This window comes from Triticum aestivum, chromosome 2B, assembly GCF_018294505.1.
Source record: "Triticum aestivum cultivar Chinese Spring chromosome 2B, IWGSC CS RefSeq v2.1, whole genome shotgun sequence".
NCBI classification, from domain to species: domain Eukaryota; kingdom Viridiplantae; phylum Streptophyta; class Magnoliopsida; order Poales; family Poaceae; genus Triticum; species Triticum aestivum.
Window position 1 is genome coordinate 18,893,516 of NC_057798.1, and position 5,762 is coordinate 18,899,277.

Genomic DNA, 5,762 nt, shown 5'->3' on the forward strand with positions numbered 1-5,762 from the left:
CAAAAGGTGGATTTCTCTAAATCCTCCTCCAGTTCCTGGGTATATAGAGATGTCGGCATCACAGTCTTGTGTTTGTAGTACTGTACGTGAGATTCCCGACCGAGAAGAAAAAAAGTGTGAAGGAGACTCGAGTCAAGTCAACGTCGTTTGCTGTCCGTGCAACCAACAACGCGCTTACCTCCATTATTAAAAAGGTTACCAGGTGCTGCTGGACGAGCAAGCAACCCAGATCCATCATCGTCGCTGACGAGCAAGTCCTCTTCGCCGCGGACGAGCAAGAAACGGGCTCGCGGCGTGTTCATTTTGGCGTGGGCCTCCACCGCCAACAGGAAAAGGCCCATGGAGAACATGGGAAGCGAGGAAAGGCTAGAGTTGGTCAGGACAAGTCTTGCAGCGGAGGACATGAACTTGCCACGCCAAGGGCTTACTTTCTTTCCCACTTTCCCACTTAGAGATGCCCAATCGTCAATTGTCACCCTGCGTGGCGCTAGGGGCAGGTCAAGGTACGTAAAGGGGAATCTGTGTTACTTTTGCTTCCGCACGTACCCGTCTACAGTTTCAAAGAATTTTAAATCTGAGTTTATTTTATGTAGTGAATGGTGCGGAAGTAGAGGTTGTGTTTAGTACCTCTCATTTTCTCCAAGTTTCTGTACCTCCTTTTTGACAAAAAAAATCCTCCTGATTTGTTTATACAAGGTCACCTTGCATTGAAAGCCTAATTTTGATTATTGATTGGACCCACATAATATGAGTTATATACCATAAAATACATTTTGTTTTAAACATATAATTTATATTTTTGTTGGTAAATGGAGTTAGGGCATCTCCAACGTCGTGATGCAAGTCAGGCTCACTATATGTCCGCCGACGCGGCCACAGATATGCATCTGGAGCCAATCATCCAACTACATGCTTGAAACTTCCAAGCGTGTTTCAAATGTAAATTGAACAAACAAGACTAATTTGATGCAAACCGAATGATTTTCTTGCAAAGTTGAACGTATTACAACTAAACTGGGTGATATTTGACAAGTTCAACTAATTTTCTTAAATGAAACTGACAAAAAACTACACGAGGTACAGGATGGTAACCTGGTACACATGCCCTCCCTGGCAAACGGTACCTTCGTCGTTGCTTGCTCCGTCACCGTCCCCGTTGCCTTTGGAGTTATTATCGTCGCGGTCCTTCCAGCGATGGAAGGGAATGTAGGGGCCGTAGCAACCCTAATTGGCCGCTGACCGCCGCTTGTGGAGGAGTCAATCGGCCTCCTGCGTCACCGCCTGCATGGCCACGTCGACAGCGAACGCCGCCTCGGTGCACTCGCCCTCATCTTGCCCTAGCCTGTGACAAGGGCGGCGGCGAGCAATAACTCAGCCACAACAATCTTGATGAGCTAGTCGTTGAGGCGGCGTCGACATAGCACGGACGTCTCCGCGGTGGTCCTACACTGATCCTTTGCCCAAGCAACGCATGGTCCGGGTCATTGCAAACCTTGTCGGCACGACATCCGACACCGCGAATGCGGCCCAACTCTATGTTTTGTGCCACTCCCTCCGTGTCTCTTCCTTCGCCGTCCTCTCATTTGCCGTTGCGGAGCTTTGTGACATCGTATTGCCGATGTCGATACCGAGGTAGTGCAAGAGGCGCCCATATGCGCTCGCAAGGAATGGGAGCCCTCTTCCTCCTCCTCCTTCACGCCTTGCCGCGTCAGATGCAGCATGTCGGTGACACTGGCAGGTCGAACTGGCCGAATGTACTGCGTGGCGGGAGGGCGGCTCCTCCGTTACATTCTTCGCGGCGGCGGCGATGGTGGCTACTTTTTGACACGGTGAAGAGGCGGCGTGGATGGAGCCGAACCGTAGGGATTCTTATGAGCAAGTAAATAGACATCAATCAGGAAAAAGAAACATGCTGCTGAACTACGATACGGCATCTTCGCTTGGACACGGGAAAAAAGGCGTTTCCTCCTCCAGTTTATAAACATATAATTTCTGTATCTCATACGAACTTAGCCCCCCATCGAGATGAAAAGGTGGTCGTCTCGAGTTCCTGGGTATATAGAGATGTGGGCATCACAGTCTTGTGTTTGTAGTACTGTACGTGAGGTTCCCGACCGAGAAGAAAAAAAGTGTGAAGGAGACTCGAGTCAAGTCAACGTCGTTTGCTGTCCGTGCAACCAGCAACGCGCTTACCTCCATTATTAGAAAGGTTGCAAGGAGCTGCTGGACCAGCAAGCAACCCAGATCCATCATCGTCGCCGAAGAGCAACTCGTCTTCGCCGCCGACGAGCAAGCAACCCAGATCCATCATCGTCTTCTCCAGCCCCAGGTCAGTGCCACGACGCCATCTTGCTTAATCTTTTTCTACCATGGACATCGAGCAATGCTCTTCGTTGCTTTTTCTACCATGTTCATTCTAGCGATGGTTGGCTAAAATCATGTAAGAATAGGATTTTCCTTCCATAGTCAAATCACACTCCATTGTCGGATCAAGATCCAGGTCGAGCAGCCTTCTTCTTGCTCTTCTTTTTCTTGCTCCAGCGGACGCCTCTGCCCACTTCCCCTCCTTCCAGCTCGCCTCCGATTAGGTCCTCTTCCTGTCCGATCCGTTGCCGGCCACTCGGCGGCCATCTCAGCCCCCCCTACCCCCACAAGTCAACTGGCTGCACGCCTCAGCTACGTCGCCATCTCCAGCGCGGTCCTGACGTCCCCGTCTCACCCTTGGAGATTCTTGTGGGAGTTGACTGATGCGGCGAAAAACTTCAGGCACCTCAACAGTAGCAAACGCCGAAACTATATGCCACACTAGTCCTTGACCGATGTTGTATCCCATTATAATTTTGGTTTCTCAGGAGGAAGAAGAAGAAGAGGATCGTCTTGTAAGCCTGCTGGGTGCGAGATAGCCGCAGTATGGATTTTAAACTCCATGAGATCGAAGCTATCACAAACAACTTTGCAGAGGAACAGAAAGTTGGCAGCGGTGGGTACGGAGATGTTTACAGGGTATGATTGACTAATCATTTTATTTTCTGTGCATTTCTCACATTTATTACAATAAAGATCTGTACCATTTTAAGCTGTCGGTTTTATTTATCAGGCCACTCATAAAGGAGAAGAAATTGCCGTGAATACCACGCCGAATACCGTAACCTTCGTAAGGTACGCCACCAAAATGTTGTGCGGCTAATTGGCTACTGCTACGAGACTCGGAACAAATACATGGATCATAAAGGGGATCTCGTCTTCGCGAAAATTATGGAACGGGTGCTCTGCTTCGAATATATGCACGGTGGAAGCCTCGATAAACATATTACAGGTAATTAAATTTCTTGTATGACCTGTATCAAAGATATATGAATGATAAAACATATGAATGATTTGGCATCATATATCTGACAGATACGCTGCTGTGTTTACTTCCAATTGCAGATGAATCTTGTAAGCTTGATTGGCCCATATGCTACAAAATCATCAGAGGGACTTGTGAGGGCTTACATCACCTTCACACCGCGCAGGAGAAGCCTATTTTCCATCTAGACATAAAACCAGCCAACATATTGCTGGATAAGAGCATGACGCCTAAAATCGCGGATCTTGGTTTGTCCAAACTTGTTTCTTCGACATTAACACATAAAACAGAGATTGCCAAAGGGACACAGTAAGTTTGACGCATGTTTTAAGCTGGCTTTATGCTTATGTCTTGCAATAACCACATATTCTTATATTTCTGATCATGCAGAGGATACATGCCCCCGGAATATGTAGAAAGTGGCTTTGTATCAAAGAAGTTTGATGTATTCAGTTTGGGAGTGGTGATTATAAAAATGATGGCCGGTAATATGGGCTACTTCTGTCGTGCTGAAAAGTCTCCCAAAGACTTCATTGAGCATGTAAGAGAAATCTACACCCTCCGTTGCAAAATAAGTGTCGTGGTTTTAGTACAAATTATCTGTTTATACCGTGTTGGTGTGGACATACATACGTCTCTTTCACATTTTACAGACCTGAGCATTATTTTTCTAAGGGAGTTTTCTGTGACAATTTTGCATGCAGGTAACTGAAAACTGGACGAGAAGGTTGCAGGAAAAGCCTGGATATTCCTCGCACCAAATAGATATCCTCCGAGTGAGTACAACTGTGGAGATTGCACTAAGGTGTGTGGCCAAGGACAGAAAAGAAAGGCCATCTATCAAGGACGTCGTCCATGAACTTGCGGAACTAGAAGCTAAGATTGAGAAAATGTCACTAGCTTCTGATCTGCCAAAAGACCTCACTTTCCAGGTACGTTTGCTTGACCACTGGGAATACATGTGTGCCCCTGTAGTTTTCTTCAATTAATGTTTGCAATCCTCTATTTCAATATTTTTGGCCTGTCCAATTTCTGTTGAATATGTACCTGCGCAATGATATTTTTTTATTTTTGATTTGGCTGCACGAATCAACCTCTTCTTTTTACCCTTGCAGAGAAGCTGCAACGCTAACATTCTGTCGGTGGATCCGCCCAGGGTGCTGAGGTTCCTCTTTGAGCTAAGGAAGGAAGCGTCGTGCTGCCTGCACCTAACCAACAACACGGGTGGCTTCATCGCATTCAACATATTGATCGATAAGAACAAGTACAGTGTGCGGCCAGGCCAAGGGACCATCCCTCCATTCTACAGCCGTGACGTGGTCGTGATTCTGCAAGCGCAGGAGGCGGCGCCGCCATACATGCGGTGCGACGACAAGCTCGTCGTGCAGAGCACCAGCATCAGCCAAGATCTTGTGATCGATTATGAAGAATTGTTCAAGACGGCCATGGCGAATGAGTTGGTTGATGTTGTGAAGCTGGGAGTCGCTTATGTCACATTGGACCAGTAGAGTCCTCCACCAAGAACAGAGGATAAATCAGGTGGTAAAGGCCGTGTTGGTAAATTCAGATAATTATTGAGTGGTTTCTTGCAAATGGGTGTTGTTTTGAGATCTCTTTAATTGTATCTTCTTCGACGATGTCCTGTTCATCGTGTTGAAGATGCACTTGTGCCACATTAGTCCACTGTGAGATGAACTCCTAGATGTCATGTGTGCACTGTTAGGCCATTTGTGAACTGAATTTGATCTACCCGAGCGTCATTCTGGATAGCCTTGCTTAAACTCCATCTCTTGTTTTTGGAAATGTGAAAGATTATTGTGCATTCTGGTGCCCACACAAGAGTGCAGGATCATATCGATGCAAGTCTCATGAGCCAAGCCCTGCTCCATCGCAGAGAAAACCATCGATCACATCATCGCTTAGTTGCACGGAACAGGTAGCTATCAAACAAAGCCTAATTGGTGTGTCACATCTTAAGGAACGATTGAAACTATATATGATTTAGTTGATATCCACCGTACAAAAAGGTACTCCATCCATTTCGTAATGTAGTATGTATAGATTTTTAAAAGTCAAACTTTGATTAGGTCCATAGAGAAAACTGTTTATATCTACAATATCAAATATTTAAAATATGAAATTAAGTCTTATGATGAAATATGATATATGTTTGGCAATCTAGACGTAAATGTTTTTTCACGAAGTTGGTCAAAGTTGATGAGGTTTATTTTTTTTTTTAAATCTATATGCACAACATCATGAGACGGAGGGAGCAGCTAATTAAGTAAGAACAAACACGGAAGAAAGATGGAAGGCGATGATCGACACCTTTATCGGTGCCAAAAATATGACAAAACTGAATATACCCTCTGTTTGTCTGTCACAAGAAGCTAGCATAGCGTACCTGGAAACG

At 45.9% G+C, this 5,762-nt stretch overlaps 1 pseudogene; it reads left to right on the forward strand.

The window, feature by feature from the left end:
* The first annotated feature begins 2,146 nt into the window (after positions 1-2,146).
* On the forward strand, positions 2,147-5,130 carry LOC123043152 (putative receptor-like protein kinase At4g00960; annotated as a pseudogene).
* Positions 5,131-5,762: the final 632 nt, after the last annotated feature.